The sequence below is a fragment of the Schistocerca americana genome, chromosome 4 (genome assembly GCF_021461395.2).
Source record: "Schistocerca americana isolate TAMUIC-IGC-003095 chromosome 4, iqSchAmer2.1, whole genome shotgun sequence".
NCBI classification, from domain to species: Eukaryota; Metazoa; Arthropoda; class Insecta; order Orthoptera; family Acrididae; genus Schistocerca; species Schistocerca americana.
This window is the reverse complement of record NC_060122.1, coordinates 654,535,268-654,554,743: the sequence shown is the minus strand read 5'-3', so window position 1 is coordinate 654,554,743 and position 19,476 is coordinate 654,535,268.

The following is a 19,476-nucleotide window of genomic DNA, read 5'->3' as shown; positions in this document are numbered from 1 at the left end:
TCTTCTCTATTCATAACGAATCCTACTCCCGTTACACCATTTACTGTTCCTGTTGATTCCCTGAATCTCTGTGCGCTTCTCTGCCCTCTTTGATAAGGCCCTTCGCAGTATGAGGATGATTTCTTATGCCGGAAGTCTTCGGCTGCCGTTGCTGGTGATTTTTCTTTAAAGTTAAGTAGATGCCGGGGCCGATCCCGGGATCGAGGCCGTTCCGATTCCTAATGAAAGACGTTACCCCTGGACCACGGGTGCCACCATACTTTAAACACGGAAACAAAATCATGTCGTATCGGCACCTCCTCCGTACTCCGCTGGTGGCGCTACACGTGATGACAGGTGTGTCATTTGCTTGGCATTCGCCAAACCCAAACCCTTCTATCGGCTGGCCACAAGGTACAACGTGATTCATTGCTCCAAATAACTTGTTTCCAGACATCCATTGTCCAGTGGCGTCTTTCTTTGCACCAAGTCAAGCTTCGATTGGCACTGACTACAGAAATAAGGAGATTTTGTGGAGCTTTTTTACCATTTTGCCCAGTTCTTTCAACTTCCCATGTACATCTGCTGTGCTAGCTGGACGGATGGTACCACTTAGGAACTCACGAGTGATTCCTTCCATTGATTTCATGCGGTATCTACGGCCACCCTCCACAATGCGCATTACATGAATGCTGCCTGGTTTAGCTGTGGTTGTTCCTTCGCTTTTTAACTTCAAAATTACAGTCGTCTTCAGCAGCTTCAGAAGTCTGTTAACGATGGTGTCGGATTTTATTCTGCCGTTTCCACTTTCTACTGACAGCACTACACTACCCGCCTCCTTCCAGACTGGCGGGTCTATTTATCATGAGATATAGTGACAATTCCGCATCACGCAGGTTTCCAGGTACTTTTCAGCAGTAGTGTACTTTATTTCTTGTCACAATTAATAATACAAATCTTGCCAAATACTATTTTCAGCTGGTATATACTCAGCATTGTAAATTATATAATTTGTAATCATTTTATAAATGCTATTTATATTGAGAAACAGGAATCAACGAGACAAAAGCAAATGCTGACACGAATAAATCAATGGATTACTTCCACAGGACCCCATTACTTCGTCACACGAATATTCAGATTACACTCCTGTGTTAAACATATAGGCACGTGCAGTCCATGTCCTAGAGTGTCCTCTGGTTCCTCCAAAATCATTCATCTGCAGAGAGCATTGTGTGTGAAGAAATGTTTTGACTCTTGGAAATAGAAAGAAGTCACACAGAGCGATATCTGATGAATAAGGTGGCTGTGGTAGTACAGAAATTCGTTTTGAGGTTAAAAATTGCTGTACTGGCAGAGCAGTATGGGAAGGCGCATTATTGTGATGCAGAAGCCAATTATTAGCAATGTTGGCACAGACACTAAGAACTCTTTTACGAAGTCTTTCTAAAATTTCTTTGTAGTAATATTGGTTAACTGTATGTTTAGGAGGCACCCACTCTTTATGAACAATCTCTTAGAATCAAAGAAGCACACAAGCATACATTTCACTTTTGAGTCTGACATTCGTTCTGCCTTCACTAAACATTTTATGCCAACGAAAAACTTGAGCTCTTGACATAATCTCCTCTCCAAAAACCTTCTGAAGCTTACCGTAAGTTGTCGTCGTGTTTTCACCGAATTTAACGCAAAAAGAAATGGCATACCGTTGCGCAATATTATGCGGTTCAATTTCCGTGACGAGAGACACAAACATGTGTTAACTTATTACTGCACAACTCACAACTGACATATTGTATCGATGTACCACTTGGAGTAGAAGCAGCTTATAGACCAAGGTCAAAGATATTGTGCCTACGCAAGCCTGCAGGCTTGTCACATCTTGCAAGGAAAATCGGACTCATTACTTTATTTTCACACCTCGTATAGTCACTGTGCTTACCAGCGACTGTCTACTGTATTCCTTAATGACGAAATGTAAAATACGACGAAGCTAAAATAGTCCCCCATTCTGATTTCCCTACGGGGACTATGCAGAAATATTATGGGATCCAAAAAAAGGAAAAGATCACATTTGTCCTTCCAGGGACTGGAGTGTCATACGTTAAATACCGTAAGCAAGACAAGAAAACTAGTAACACAGTTTGCAGTGGTTATAAATCAACAAACGCCAAAATACGCTGGTTCATCTTCGAACAGAGCATGATTGAATCTGGGGAAACCCTCTGACGGAAAAAAGTAATAACATAAAAAACGAGTTGCGCAACATAAACAAATGTTCATAGCATGTTTCTACATCTGACGAATGATGTCTGTTCAAATTTCGGGGCAGTTGCATAAGAGAGGCCCTAGTAACGCCGCTATGAGGATACTATTTATGACTGCTCTAATACACGGGGAAACGGTCGTGAGCGTTAGTTACTTTTGAGATCTGACGTCGTGAATTGAGGTTAGTCAACAATGTCCTTAAGGCGACAAAGACACTGTTATCAACGCCGCACTAAGTTTGAACGAGGTCGTGAAATAGGGCTACGAGGTGCTGGATATCTGCGATATTACAGAAAGACGTTGTGGGAATGTAGCCACATTACATGATTGTGGTAGTCAAGAGAATGTGCGGTCGGAAGAAGACTGGGCTCTGGACGGCCACGTGGCACTACCGAGAGGGAGGACCATGGTATTCGGCTTGGGGCTCTGGGACATCGTGCTGCATCTATAACAGCAATACGAGCAGCCATTGGCACCATAATGACACAACCAACTGTTAAAAATCGGTTTCTTCAACGACAGCTCCGAGCCTGATGCCATAGCGCACTTTTCGGTGATTACTAACTACCACCATTTGCAACTTCAGTGGTGTCAAGAGAAAACTCATTGAAGGGTAGATTGGAAGGCTATTGTGCTTTCTGACGAAAGCTATTTCCGCCTCGCCTACAACTAATATGGCTGCGTGCTAGACACATTGGACCTACACCTCGACTTCTGACTCGTATGAAAACTGGAGCATTCTCGTAGCTATACCTCGAACCCTGAGTGCTAATTTGGACCTCAGTATGGTGTTTCGACCTGTTGTTCTGCCATTCATGAGCAGCATTCCAGGTGGTGTTTTCCAGCAGGACAACGGCCGCCCATATACCGCTGTTATAACCTAACATGCTCTAAAGACCATGCTCGATCAACAGATCTGTCTCCATTCGAGCACATATGGGACATCACCGGACGACAACTCCACCGTCATCCGCAACGAGCATTAACCGTCACTTTATGGAGCGACTCCCTGTATTGAACGACCAAGTGCAACAGGCATGCAACTGAATCCCAAAAACTGACACCTGGCATCTGTACGACACAATTCATTCGTAATTCCATGCTTGCTTTCAACATTATGGTGGGTATATGGGTTTATTAGTGTACCAGCATTTCCTATTTGCAGTAGCTTATCTCGCGCTTATATTGTGATCTTGCCATATTCATCACTTACGTAATTATGTTACCTAGATAAATGTATACCCGAAATTTCATTACTCTGCGTCAATTACTTTTTGGTGTTGCAATTATTTAACCATGTGTGTATTTGGTTTACGAATCCTGAGAGGAGGTTTTAAATGTGGAAGAGCCATGCAGAGACCTTTTTTTGGTTAAGAACAGCAGATCAGAACTCAAGAAATTGCTGAGAAGTGGGTTATTAATAAGACGAACCTGAATAAATTGAATGAAGCAATGGTTGTTAAGAATTTCAGAGGTACCATCAGGCAATGAATGACGGATGCAGGGGAAAAGTGTAAGCCATAGCTCCTAAATACTGACACGAAGAATGGTAAGGATGGCAGAAGTCAACTTCGAAATAGGTAACTTTATGTACCTGAAATGTTAGACTAACGAGGTAGTAGTGACCGCATGACTTATCTTAGTACGTTCGTAGCATTTGTGGATGTAGAGAGAACTTTTGACAATGTTGTCCAGCACACATTCTTTTAAGTCAAGAAGATAATAGGGATAGAATACATGGAGCAATAGGTCACCTACAACATGTACAGAGACCAGATTGTAGTTTTAAAGACTGGAAGTAACTGAAAGAAGAGAAGAGGAAGGAAGAGAAGAGAACAGTTTAAGGTTTACAGAAGACACTGTAATTCGCTTAGAGGTGGCAAAAGACCTGCAAAATAGCACAATGGAACGGATAGTGTCTTGGAAAGAGATTACAGAATTTCACACACATCTGCTGTTCTCAAAAAGGCCTGGAGTACATGTACCGTTTACTTTAACAACTGAAAATCGGGGACTTTAAGAGAAATGCATGCTAGTACTGTTAGATCAGTTCAGACAAGGTTTCCAACGAACACATGCACAGGAAACGAGTTAATTGCCCTGTTCCACCAGCACCAGGTTGATTGACAGGTGTTACTAGCCGTAAGTTTCTGAATACTGCAGTGATGGACACAAGACTGCTTGCTGTGTTGGGTAGACTGTCGACGGATCACCTACATATTTCAACACTGACATGCGAGCATATCTAACTATCGTCGTCAGTGAATACTGGCTGGGTCGAGCAGGACCTGTTGTCCTTCCACTACGTGTGCCTGATTCAACATGAGGCTGATGTATCCTCCAAGAGAGGGAGGGGGGGGGGGGGATGCAGTTCGGGATTATTTGAAGTGCTGAGGTAATCTCCTGAATAAAGATAACACTGAATAAAGATAACACTCAGAGTTATACGTACGCGACAGAGAACTCTGGTTACTTTGAGGGTGCAAGCACGTATTGCTCTATTAAAAGGGTGGTTTAACTAGAGAAATTGGTATGGACATATTGGTTGAATTGAGGAAGAAGTAATTCTGTAATCACGCACAGAGTGTCAGCAATGCCTGCTGGCCGCCATGTTATCTGCCAACAATGGCACCATTTGGGTGCTGCATGGAGCGACATGACCTCATCACGTTGCTTTCCCAGCCGTTGTCAGATTGCCAGATCCAGGAATCGCTCTTTCTCATTCAAATGGTTGCTCAGTCTGCCTCACCAGACCGACGTCATCCCGTTCCAGCCTTCTCATCAAGGAAAAAAGTCACTGTCAGTATTGGAAATGGAATTCGGATACTCTGCATGACAATCAGACGCGCTGGAACTTCAGCAAGAGAGGTGAATCATTGTTTATTTTCCTGTTGAAATTTTTTCGACTTCGCCCTTAATAAAGACTACCTCCTCAAAAACGACTCACAGCCATTTCATTTGGATAAATAATTAATTACAGGCTACCTATAATCATAACAATACGTATTTATATTGTTATTATTATTATTGACAATGTTACATTTATTCTTCAAATTAAAATTTTCTGAAGGCATTTGAGTCTCATTTTTATCTACCACAGTGATTGAAGCTGTCGAAATTAAATAAAATTTGTGCCACAGTCGGTACTTGAACCTCGGTCTCCTTGCTTAAGTTTTTTTTGTAAGAAAAGGAAAAGGGTTCAAAAAAGGAAGGAAAAAAGAACCACCTCAGGCATTGGCCCCTATCTAATCCTGCTCCTAGTACAACTACCCTAGAGCTATGAGGGAGCGAGAAAGGATAAAGAGAAGCAAACCGCAGGGGAGACATTAAAATTAAACGTGATTAGTATTTTTTTCTTATATATTTTTCAAAATTTGTTTTATATATGAGCGCCTTGGGTAGCGGATCCTGCGTCGGATAGCACGTTCAAACGTGTCTTCTAGTTGAGTGGGCGTAGATTCCGTTATCGGTTCTCTCGCTTCGGTTAGGCTCAGATCAGTTTTCAACTTCTCATGGCTTGGACATTGCAACTGCGAGGCGGATCGTTAAAGGTACTCCCTAAGTAATTGGAGAAGTATTGTTGATAGCGTGAGTTGCGTGTTCGGACGCCGTGTCGTTCGTTAATTCCAACATCCTAGCACTGACTTATGGCCATGATTAAAAAGCTAACAGATCGTGTGGCCACGATCCAGCTCACGAAGTGTGTTTTAGTGATTGGACAAGAAGTCCGCATCCCGGGAATAAAAGTGTGTTGATGTCGTTCTGAGTAGGAGTCTGGCGTGTAAGGAACGTCAAAATACGCCACGAAAGCGTCCTGACATCGGCTGCTGGACCACAGTAGAACCAGTGGCCGTATGTGTCGTCCAGTCCACACTGGGTACACTGGGACGAGGTGGCTGGATGGATGCGATGCAGTCGATTTTGGTTAACTTGTTTGACATTCACTGCGATATAACACGCTTATTGAACGTCGGATTCGAGAAAGTAGGCATGGACCGCTTTCCGTAAGTGCTACCACACATACTGGCAATGCTTAATTTCGATGTGATTTGGCGGGCGACACAGTTTGTAACCTCCCCCCAATTAGTTGCCCTGTCCTGCTTGCGATATAAAATATGACTGTGGATCGCATGTATACCTAATGCATTTTTACTAACTGGGTAAGGCTATCTTTCCCAAAGAAATAATATCGATAAGTGGGAGGAAAGTGTAGACTCGACAGCAAAAAAAAGTGGGTCACGCCTGAATTCCAACGTGTAGGCTGCACCTGAATGTATGCAACCAACATAGCATATCTGTGTTGCACATCGTCGCAACCCTCCACAGTACAGTCGTTGTAAGGTACACAATGGGTACCGCTGGAGACTACTAGAGAACACCGGTCTTTATGACAGTCCGTCCTGATGTAAAGTAGCTCCACGATGGTACAGAAGAGATCAGACAGTCCTTAACGCCTTAAACTGAAGTTAACTACAATAAGTGACATTTCAAACGTTATGGGACCACTAATTTTGTCACATAAATCGTTCAGTAATCATTAGGCACAATTAAATATTTGAGAACTATATGGATTTATAAAGTTGTATGGCAATTGGAAACAAGTTCTTTGCTGTCTAAAAGGTTTACCCAACACATGCTGAACGTCGTTCAACGTTCAAAGGAGAGTGGTTTCGCATCAACTTTATGTAATACTAAGCAGTTAAAAGAAAACGTGATAAACGGCGGCAAGCACTCTACGGAGATCCCAACATTAACAGCGAATCACAAGTAATACCATTGTTCACATTACTCATCAACAGTTACTTGTACACAAAGTTGTACTTTAAATGACATGACCAACGTCTTCGTTTTGGATCCTGATGCTAAACCCAGAACGTAAAGCCATTGTTAGCCAAGCAAAGCTTCGTGCCTTATCGAGACTGGATCACTAGGCAGAAAGAGACGTCAAAAATTGACGTTTGCACCAGTATGGGTTATCAATTCTCAACTTGAACGCAAATGACGATAATGTTCGTACAAAACCAGGAGCCCTAACATGACAATTACCTTCCTGGTAATTAATCTCGAAAGACGTTATATATTGTTGCATTGTCAAGGAAGAAAGGATGCATATGTTTAAAATTGAAATGCATCATGTAATGCTAGTGACAAGAATGCGAACCCAGCAACGGATTGTTGAATAAGTACATAAAATCAGAATGTAGATATCTGTTTTTCACCAATAGTGAGGTTGGAACCTTAAATGACGACACGAGTTGTATTGCCTGACCGGGATTCGAACCCGGCGCCTACCACCATCGTTGTCTAACCGGGAACAGACGAGAAATGTCCAGTGTTGGTCCACCATTAGCGAGATGTGCGCACTTTTAACTAGAAATAAGGCAACGAAAACGTCTGTGCTGACAGAGTCGAACGCCGTACACATGGTTACGAACACACGTTAATAATCAAACTCTTATTCAGAAACATGTTTAGTTGCAAACCTTAAGGCCTTTCTCATCCCTAGTAACGTGTTGCCTAATATCTGCAATATCATGGTGTTAATTTACAAGTGGATTGACTGCCGTAAAGCCGGCCGAGCGCCTCTAGGTGCTACAGTCTGGAGCCGCGCGACCGCTACGCTCGCAGGTTCGAAACCTGCCTCGGGCATGGATGTGTGTGATGTCCTTAGGTTAGTTAGGTTTAAGTAGTTCTAAGTTCTAGGGGACTGATGACCTCAGAAGTTAAGTCCCATAGTGCTCAGAGCCATTTGAACCATTTAATATCTCCTCTATTCTCTCTCTCTCTCACACACACACACTCTCTCTCTCTCTCTCTCTCTGACACTATCGCCGCAAGTGCCCTTCTATTCCTTTCCCCAAAAACTTTATAAACAAAAATCTATCAGTTTCCATTGACGCTACATTTTTCTCTTTTCATTGCTGCTGTCTTTACTCTCTATCATTCTTCTCAACATCTATGAAACCGCATTCTTTGATCTCCCCTTCCTTATAACCCATTCTTCGTTCTGAAAACAGTTCTTCCTTATCTCTCGGTCCTAAGATAAAACGAACTGTGGCACACATCCGTGTAAGCAATAGTTTGCTAGCATTCCACGCTTATATTTTGCACTTCTGCACTTCTATCCATTCCAGGATCCCGCTCTCCTTCCTGTTACCCGTCCCCTGACATCTGCATCTACATCTAAATGAATACTCTGCAATTCATAATTATGTCCTGGGCAGGTGGTTGTGTTGTCTGGCGGATTAATCTTGTATTGATGTGTAAAATGTGTAGGTCCACATCTCGCGTCAGGCGTAGATTTTTAACACACGCAAGTAACTCTCCTTCACCCCTAGTAACACCAAGTGCAGAACGCCGGTAAGATTCGTAGTTCAATGTCCGCAGTAAAGATAACACCCCTTCGCTGCCGACTGGGGCAGAGCGGCATTCGTTACAGCTGTGACAGATGGAGAAACCCCGGAAGGCAGAGACTCTGTCACCAGCAAGCCATCGTAGACTAGAAAACGTATTTCACTTAATGAACCAATGGCTATGTAAGTTCACAAGGCTCTTATTTTATTTGAAACTGAGACGTTGAAAATTGTGGTGCTGGACTGGGATTCGAATTCGATTTCACTGTGTTCCCCAAGATTGCAAACTTTTCTAGCCCTCCTCCAAAGGCACCTATCTCGTCTCGAATCCTGATCAGCACAAAATATTCATTATTTCATTTCAAGCCTTAACATGTGCACTCCGAACTACTGGTGTAAAACAGTTGCATTTTCAACGTCTCTTCGTGCGTTGTCAGCTGTAACGTGTTCCTTTCAACTCACAGCCTCATGATGATCTTTTTACCACAACATTACAAGATCGAACGTTTCCTTACATCTTTTCAAGTTCAAACATTCCTCTCCATTCTACTGGCGAAAACGGATTTGGGTTTGACGTTGTGTTCGTTGTGATCACCAACGACGATATGTTGTGGATTCAACTTTTAGACAGCAGAGTATTTTCCATCACATTATTGAAAGTACAAACATGCCACTCCTAGCTACTATTGAAAAAAAACTTGATAGTTAAAGTGTCTACATGACCATGTGTGCGGGATTTGAATTCCATTCAGCACAGAACTTTTCATCGCCTGATATCTAGCTAAACATGCGCACTTCTCGCTACTGGTGAACCAACAATAGCTATGTATCGTCTGTTCCTGGCTAGTAAACGACGGCGCTAGATGCAGGGTTCGATTCCCAGGCAGGCAAAAACAGTTCTATCGTCATTTAAGGTTCCAGCATCTCGCTATTGGTGAAAACATTTGATATTTAACTTCTTATTTCACGTACTTCGTTACCAATCCGATTAGGTATTGGGTTCGCATCCCTGTCACAAGCTTTACATGATGGCATTTCAATTTTAAACATGAGCATACCTTGTGCCTTGTGAATGACACCACATTAAACGTCGTTGGGGGTAGTTCCCAGGAAGGTAACTGTTATGACAGGATTCCCAGTTCAGTACAAACATTTTCGTCATTTATTTTCGGGATCTGAATTGATAACTGATACTGGTGCAAACGTCTACGCGTCTCTTTATGCCTAGTGTTCAGGTCTCAATAAGGCACAAACAAAGCTTAGCTTAGTTAGCAATGGCTGTAGGTGCCGGGTTTGAATCCAGGTCCAGAACGACGACGTTGATCATGTCATTTAAAGTTCAAATTTGTGTACACGTAGCTGTTGATGTGTTACGAGAACAATGATATTACTGGTGATTCGCTGTTAATGTTGAGATTTCCGTAGAGTGCTTGTTGCCGTTAATGGCGTTTTTTTACTGGTTCGTCCAATATCCAGTTTCCAGAGCAACTCGCCGTTGAGCGACGTTCAGAACGTGGATGGAAAACCTTTTAAAGAGCGAAAAACTTTTTTTCCAACTGTCGTACAGCTTTGTAACTTCATATATTGTCTCAAGTATTTCATTTTGACTAAGGATTACTGTACGATGTATGAAAAATAATCCTTTTTCTCAGAACTTTTGGAATGTCACTTATTGTAATTAAGTTTAGTTTATGAGTGTTGTGGGGTGTCTCATCGCTAAGAACGTGTTTTCTAATATGTTTTATATGACGATATTATTTGACGCTTATACTGACTGCCATAAAGACCTTTGGTCTCTAGTAGTCTCTTGCGGTACCCATTGTGTGTAGTCAAACGACTGTACCCCACGAGGGCTTTAGTGTTCAGACGATCTGCAGGACAGCTACGTTATGTTGGCTGTATTCGGCAGTGACACACTTTTTTTGCTGTCAAGTGTACAACAGACCCTTATGATGGAAAAGTCTACTGAAATTAAAAAGTAATTAAAACAAACAGGGCTATAATTTGATAAATCGAAAGTTATTTTGTGCATTCACTCACCAAAAACACTGGAAACAAAAGGGGTACCACTGATCACGAATCCAAAAGTTACACTAATGAACGAAAAGGAAATAATTAACGGTCACCAGCCCACTTTGGCAATTTACATAAAAAATCCTGTACAAGATGTTGGGAAAGAAAAACATGTATTATTAGACGGTGACGTGGCAACTGAAGGTTGTCATATTCTTTTGACACGAATTCTAAGTGAGTATGTAATGATGAAGAAGACTGAGAAGTCACTCTTACGTTATGCCTGTCATTAAATTTTGAAGAAAACAATTGAGTAATGATTTGAAAATATGCAATTAAACTGTATGTTAGTACTGAACTTCGTTACGTGACCAATGACTCTCAGTGACCTTAATGTAACACCATCAAAGATATTTAGAAAAAAAAGCACTTTTTACTTTGCAGTTACTTATTTTGCAAATTGAATTTCAAATTATTATCTGAACAACTGAGCCTTTTTTACTGACTTGAATAGAAATAAATAATAGAATACATACCACACCAAACAGCCATATGCTCCAAGCTCTATGTAAAATAAATAAAACTTTGTGCATTTCTTTAGATTTGGATTTTTTTCCAGTGATCGATTCTCAAACATGAAAAATGAAATTGCTTTACTTTACTCATATACAGTACAACAGTTAACTGAAAGTACACTGAGGCTAAAATTCTTAAAAGTGAAATTACTCGTTAATAAACTGGCTATAACCATTCAATTTGTTTCTTATGACATACAAGGAAAAAAGAAACAAGGACCCTGCTTGGTAACAATGTCTGAGGACAATGAGGAAACAATCGCCCTGAGTTTAGCTGAATAATTATTTAATTAAATTTTATCAATGAAGTTACATTCAGTTGTGCTGCTGGGTTAGCCTTTAATACTTTCTACCACTGAACAGTCTTACTTCAGTGCTGTGCATACGTCAAAACTCGGAGCCGACGACGAATCTGTGTTGCTGGAACTGCTGCTGTTGCTGAAAGCGGTAGCATCTTGTGAAGCACGGCTAATTACAGGAATAGGCAATCGTAATTAATACAGCCTCTTCCACCCGTCCACCGTCCTTAATTAATATATCGGCAGCAGGCGCCATGCATCCTGCATTTTCGGTGTTACAAGTTGTAACAATTTGTAAACTGTTTCCATCCGAAACAAATATGCGAGTGGTAAAGACTGGTAGATGTAACTGAAGTCCAAGAAAAATCGCCATATACGATAAAAGGCGTATGGGATAGTCGATACCAGAATTGGAACGGACAAAGAGACAGGTGTAAAGTCTTGGAAGAGGAGTCCAGATAGGCTCTGCGAGCAACGATTCCAGAGTTTGAGATGGGATATGATGTGCAGCACCGTGATTCTGGTCGAAACATGTATTATTCCCACCATACCACGGTCCTGTAGGACTGCAAAGGAGTCATATTGCACTTTAAATAACATCCATGAGCTGAGGAAGAAGACAAGTGCCATTAGTAAACGCCGCGCTAGGAGAACTGGGACTGGTAATATCTGACCCACGTTTGGTATACGGGAGGCGTGATAAATATTCATATAAGGGCCCGTTGGATAATGTCTAGGGCTTGTAAGCCAGTGATCTGCAATGCCAGCAATGATCGTCTGTAGCAAACGCCTGCTGAGCGACGGAGATCGGCTGTGAATTTAATGCCAACACATCACCAATGAGCGAGATCTTGAATTTTGACACGTTGAGGTAGCTGCCTGATACTTCGTCGTAAGTCGGCTCCCATATCAGGGGTGCTCGAACTTCATTCTCACTGTGCGGATAAAGGACTAGGTCGTCTGCATAGATCAAGCAGCTGAAACAAGGACCGTGCAACGTCCTGCCTTAGAAACGTTGGTGCAGTCCCTGGATCAGGGGATCCAAGCGAAAACATATGAAATCGTGGAATTCCGGAGGTCGCGCCGCTCAAAAGGGCAAAATTACAGCGACAAAACTGCCCGGGAAACCCATATGTTGAAGAACAGTCCACAATGGGAGTGGTCTACACTGCCGAAGGTCTGGCTGAAGTCCAGTGATGCCAAGGCACTGGGGAGAAGTTCGTGAAGGGCAAATGCTATCATGTACAGGTAACGGCAAAGCTCCTTGCAGATATTAACCCTTGCAGTCGATGTAGACTGCATGGCAGAAGCATCTTGTGGGTGTAGACCCACCACGTCTGCCACAGCGACCATGACTACTGGCGGGGCGCCAGCCTAGCCGCTCCGTGACGTGTTCCTGGTCAAACACGCTCTGGTGCTCTGATCTTCTCCTTCTTCAACATCAGCCCAGGACACTGACGTCGAACGATGGAAGTGGGTGCTGCAACAAGAACTGTAGGGGTTCTGGCATCCTCTTATACTGGCAACACTGAATACGTGTTCGGTATTGAGAGAGGATCCGTCAGAGGAGGGGTGTCAGGAATGGTCACACTGTGTAACTGGACGCAAAATGTAAGGTCACCATTAGACATCCTGTCATCATCTCGAGGGGCCATCTGAAGGAGGGTGTCGCTAGAGGGCTTCGTCGGCGTTTCTTGCGCTTCCTGGGTGACTGCTGTTTCCTAATGTGTTGTTCCAAATCAGAATGTGGTCGCCCATCATCTGATGCAGTACCCGTCTGGATAAAGGCAGCTTTTGACAAGACATCTAGTTCGTTGTCCATGGTTCCAGCAAGGTCGTCCGTCACGGATCTGAAATTGGATAGCGGTTCGAGCACTGGTGGTGACGTTATGCTGGTGTTGTCGGGATGTTTGGTGAACTGGGTGGCTTTTACGAGACTTCAGCGATATAATGGAGTGGCGTGGCAGGGTTCTGTGCTACTATCACGTATGTGATGGGTAGGGACGTGAGCGTCGATGCCGGTGTCACTTCTCCCAGCGGTGTCTGCATGAAACGTCGGCGTAAACATTCGCACTTGACATGTCCTTCTTGGCCACATCCTGCTCGTATTGGTGGCTGGCCGTCGTAAGTGAGAATGGCCTGCACACCGCCAATCTTCAGGTACGATGGAATGTGCTTCGCCAGCTAAATTTTGAACTGCGGACGATCTGGGTAGATAGTAAACGTCTGCCATTTCTCCGCCAGGTGACCCAAAACGTTGCCATATGGTTTCAAAGCGGATAGTTTCAGAGACCCAAACCTGCGTAGTCCAATGTCACTGCACCTACGTGTCCATCAGAGTGTTTGAATTTTAGTCCGCATAGAGTCTCCGTTGACGTCTTGGTGTATACAGCACTTCCTGTGACAGAAAAATGAATTCTGAACACGTTCATGGGGTTCAAACACACATCCTCTAGTGTGAACTGTTCAACTTCAAAGGCTCTTGGTCGTGAATGTTCGGCCTGAAACGTTACTTTCATCGTTGCATGGCGGTAAGAGTGCGTAATGAGGTACGTTAGTAGTGGACTCTGTATACACAAATACCGCGACGCGAAAGTAAACAACTCTGAGACTTGAGAGCTTGCCCGCGCACGGGGCAGTTTCGCACGTTACCGTCGCATAGAGCCGACTCTCTCCACGACGGAAGCTAAAGAAATGAATTAAAATCTCTGCCACGGTCTGTAATCGATCCCCAGTCTCCTTGTTCGCTAGACAGGAACGCTAGTCATTACACCATGGCAACACTATACGAAATATTGCCGCATGGACTACCCAAGTTCAATGCCCTCCCCAACAAATCTTCAATTCACGTCTTCAACTTATTTTTGCCTTCTTCGATGGTCACCATTGCCGACGCTCCCCAGCATTGTAATAGTACTCCAGCATTGGACGTAATGGGGAAATCCTATACCTTAGGTGTACGTGATTTATAGATATTACAATTAAATTTTCCTCGGAACATTTGAGTCTCATCGTTATCTCCGAAAATGATGGAAGCAAGGTGTCCTGGGTTCAAGTCCCAACTATTGCACAAATTTTAATTCACGTCTTCAGCCTTCATTATTATCGTAGACAAAGGTGAGACTCAAATGTCTCGAGGAAAATTTGATTATGAGATCTACAGGTAACCTATACCTGATTTACAGGATTTCCCTGCTGCAGGCAATTCTGGGGTGCTATTCCAATGCCGGAGAGCCTTGGAAGTGAAGACGATTTAAGAAGGGGAAAATGGGTTGAAGGTGGGAATTGAAGTTTGTTATTCCTGTCTAGTGAGCAAGAAGACTTGAGTTCAAGGCGTGGCAAAAATTTTAATTCATTTCTTCACCTTCCATCATTATTTTTGTTATTACTTCATATGCAATTCATGTACCACACAAAAATTAATGTCAGTGAATAAAGATGACTTTAGATAACGCCTAAAGCGGACATCTTGCCAGGGTAAATAAGTGTATAAATAAATAAAATGAATGTGTTCATTCAGAAATAATTGTCACCGTAAGATGTAAGTCATCTGAAATTTATTGAGGAAATTCTGGAAAAAAGTCTACTGCATTCTTGAGTACCAGTATAAACGTAGCATGTAATAAACTGCACTGCTTCACTGTGTAGTGCTTGTTAGTGCAGTGAAAGTAGCGATGTGTCTGGGAGGCTGAACTTCCACAATGTGGTAACCTGTTCTTTAAAAGATGTACGAATTCCCCACTTCATACCCCTCACCCAAATGACATGTTTCTGCTGGAAACAAATTTATAAAAACTTCTTGTTGAATACTTGCCAGTGCATTTTTAGAAGAGAACCACTCCACTGATACCTACTTGTTTGTGTGTTTTTGTTTGTTTGTGTGTGTTTGTGTGTGTGTGTGTGTGTGTGTTGTTTGTGCTGGGGCGGAGGAGGAAGGGTGGCTGGGAGGGTGTTTGCAGTCATATTATCAGTGATGGTTGTCATCATGGGCTGCTACACAAGGAGCAGAAGTACATTGCTCTGCAAAACTTAAAAATGAGTTAAAGTAACATAACATATTAACAACTAGGAAATGAATGAAAGGCTGGGAGCATGTTGCCAGAGCTTACTATTTGATGAACATGAAACTCGATGTGAAGTCAGCCAAATGAAGCTGGCCAAGTAATACAAGGCAGTTAGAGCAACTGGAAAAGAAACTATCAATCAGCGCGAAGTCACAGTGCACTTTGGGGGTGTTCTTTAACACTACGGCCCAAGAGAACATTTGCCTGACTTCTCATCATCTGGAAACAGCAATAAGGACGAAGTGTGACAAGTGTAGCTGAGGAGATTGGTATTGCTCACAGTATTGTTTGACATGCATGGGGAGCGTTTCAAAACACAGGCACTGCTACTCGAAGAAGAGGATGTGGTTAACCCCCGTCAATTGCAGCAGATGACGGCTACATTTTCCAACAGGCAAGAAGGGGCCGATATAGCTGGTGCAATTGTAACTACATTTAACAGGACTGCCAGGCACGTTCTCACGCTCCACATTAGCAAAGAGACTGTATGGGGTGATTTCTTTGACCAACAGCCATTGCGCTGTGTTCCCTTGACATTCACACATTCCCAGCACAGTTTGCTATGGTGACGCTTAGGGATTGGACCAATGAGGAGCAGGATGGTTGGCTGGTGACGACATCAGTCCCATAGAATTAGGGAATGATGAGGAAACAAGTCGGCCGTGTCCTTTCAAAGGAACCATCCTGGCATTTGCCTGAAGCGATTTAGAGGAAACACAGAAAACTAAAATCAGGATTGCCGGACGTGGGTTTAAACCGCCCTTCTCCCACATGAGAGTGCAGTCGAGGAATAGGATCGCGTGCTCTTCTCCGATCATAGCTCATTCATATGAGTAGTAATTCAGGATGTATCATATGGCAAGCGGTGGGAACACGCAGTGTACTCACCCCTTGTTGAGTAGCGACCCTGCACCGAGCTGTCCTTTCTGTAGCGATCCATTGACAGACATCTCCTGGTCCTCTTCCCCTATTTCAGCCACTTACGTCTCAGGGTCGGGCTGCCACCCAATTTTGCCGGACATTTTAGCGGATAACGTGCGAGCTGTGGCTCGAGTAAGTTTTTTAAAAAGAAGTAATAAGATAAAAGAGATCTTATTTCTACCTGGTGACTCCGGTGTCTTGTTGACGTCGTTTAGATACCCGTAACGACGTTTTAGAGTTGTTTTTTCTTCCTTTCTGTATTGGACTTCGAAACAGTTTTGTACCCTCGCAGTCCTAGCATTCTATGGTTCTATACTGGGTGCTTATGACCTTAGTTATTTTGCTCCCTAACCCGCACTCCTCCCCCACAAAAAAGGACCGCAATGCACTCAGAAACACAATCGAATGTTTTGGACGTCCACATGTTTCTGTGTGGGGAGACATTATGAAATATGTTTATACTGAACTCAAAATATTTGAACTCGGTACACTCAATGGTCACTTATATTGTGACAACATAATCCTTTGATATTGTGACAACATAATCCTTTCCCATGTGCACCCTTATGAATGATTATGTAGGACTGCATCGAGCAGCGCAAGTGGAGGAGCTCTTCATACGAGAGGATATTTGACGAACGGCCTGGTCTTACCATTCCCCCGATTTAAATCCCATACTGCACATATGGTATGTTTTTTTACGTCCATCCTTGTGGCTGTGGCCTGGGGACTACGGCCGTTCACTATTGTAAGATAATGGAACACTTACAGTCGACCTTAAGAAGTCGTTTATTATGTAGGTATCAGTTTTGGCGCTTCATTGCACCATCTTCAGACCTTAGTTGATGCTGAAGGTGTTATTACGATCCACGTATATGATACGTTAGTGCCCAACATTACTTGTTTACGCAGACTACCTGTAACTGTGATGTCTTCAAGTGAGTTGACAGTTCATGGTTGGAGACACGACATCACAGTTCAGGTAGTTTGCGGAAAACCAGCTATGCCGACCACTGATGCATTGTATATATGGATCTAGATAGCCCATTCAGCACCAACTAAGGCTTGAAGTTGTAGCTACACAACAAAGGACATCTTAAGGAGAGTTGTTTCATTTTCTTACAGCATATGAGATGGGTTGGCGAGACGTATTGCAATACTATCACATGCACCATCGACCATCCAGCGGTTTTCAAACACGTTGGTTGTGAAATGAAACGAGCTGCCACAAGAACTTCTCACCAACCTTGTCGCCGGCATGGGACCACATGCGTTGCCGGCCAGGGTGAAAACACGCTCTTTCAAGAGACCTGTCTCGCCCATTGTAATGTTCTGGAGACCATCTTAAGTCGCAGAGAATCCAGTGCAACTATTGTCTTTGAATAAAAGTGTCATTTCTGTTCGCCTCATTGCGTATTTCTTTCACTTACTTTCTGTACTACACTGCAGCAGTTCTTTCTACGTAGATCAAAGTTTCATCGAGCCATGTTATTTGGCAGTGATATTTCGTACGGAAGTTAGTTTCGTCCTTTAATTTCGCATAACAGTGTGCTTCCAGGCTAAATTCTTGCTGCTAAACTTGCCTATGAATGGTGATAAGAGGAGCGTCCCCCTGACGGTTGCGTGCGTTTACAGGCGTACTTCTCGGTGATGGTGGTGATCATGGGCCGCGTGCTGCACGAGGAGCGGCAGTACCTGCAGGGCTATGTGCCGGCGCCGCAGACAACCAGCGTGCTGGAGGCGGGGCCCATCTCACCAGGTGAGCGCCATCTCCTCTCCATCGCTGTGCAACACTGGTCTTCATCTCCAGAATACATCTCTACTGGTTATCTGCAATGAACAGCTTTGTGTATTCTGGTTGCTCTCTTAATAGTCATAAGTGCGATTTAGCCGGAGCCTCAACCTCACCAGCTGCATAAGAAAATGCTAAAACGCGTGGGGAACCAGCGGCTGGCACATCGAGTGCGGGCTTAGCAGGTATCGGTCAAGCCGTGGAAACCTCACCCTGCTAGAAGTGAAATACAAATTTTTTTCCTAAGCAAACATCACCTGATTGGTGCGTTATTCCAACTCGACAGGACTCATAACAGCATCGGACAACTCCACAAACCGGGATTCTCAGGAGGTCTTCCGGATTCATAAGGTCCTTCTTTTATAGACGGTTTTCTTCACACACTGGATCGGTGACATTCTTTGAGCGTGGCTCAGTGTGCTATAGAAAGCAACGGTACTTCTTCCACAGGTAAGTCTCCCGATCAGTACTCTTCGTCTGTGAACGCTTTTGCCTTATGCTACTCCTCCTATAACCTTTAGACAACTCGTCAGCTGTTGCGGACTTTAGATCGGCTGGAGGAGTCGGCCAAAATAGGCTTTAAACGTACTTCAGACAGATGTGTTTGTGTTAATTTTAATCATTTCGATCGCCATTTTAAAGTGCCAGTTCGTAAAACGAGGAGCGCTGTTTTCTGTTTTACGTGTTCAGTAAAAATTTCTGGACCTTTTATTATGTGGAAAATTGACATGGCAGTCTCACCTGAAGAATATATTGTGTAAGGGTCTAAAAATTATTGAATTTAGGAAAATGCGTCAGTCACAAGTTACTGAGAGTGGTTCGAAATTCTGCTACAATTTTACGACACCTTTATGTGATACCACGTACACTGTTTAAGGTTCAACTAGACCATCCTCAGTTTCTTGTCGGGTCTTCAGCCGCATCAGTCTGCCGTCTGCACAAAATATTTCTCCGGTCCACCTGGCCGCCATCATCAGGTGAAAAAAGCTAAGCCGATCTCGGCGATAACTGATACGAACCGTAAACGACGGAACCTTTACATGCAGAGAAAATACGCATGCCCTAAGACAAAATACGCAAGTGCTTAAAAGTTGCTGCTGCCTCTTGGTGCAAGAATGGTTGTAGATTCTCCAGTGGTGAATACTAAATGTAAATGTCGTGTGACTAGGGCCTCCCGTCGGGTAGACCGTTCGCCGGCAGCAAGTCTTTCGA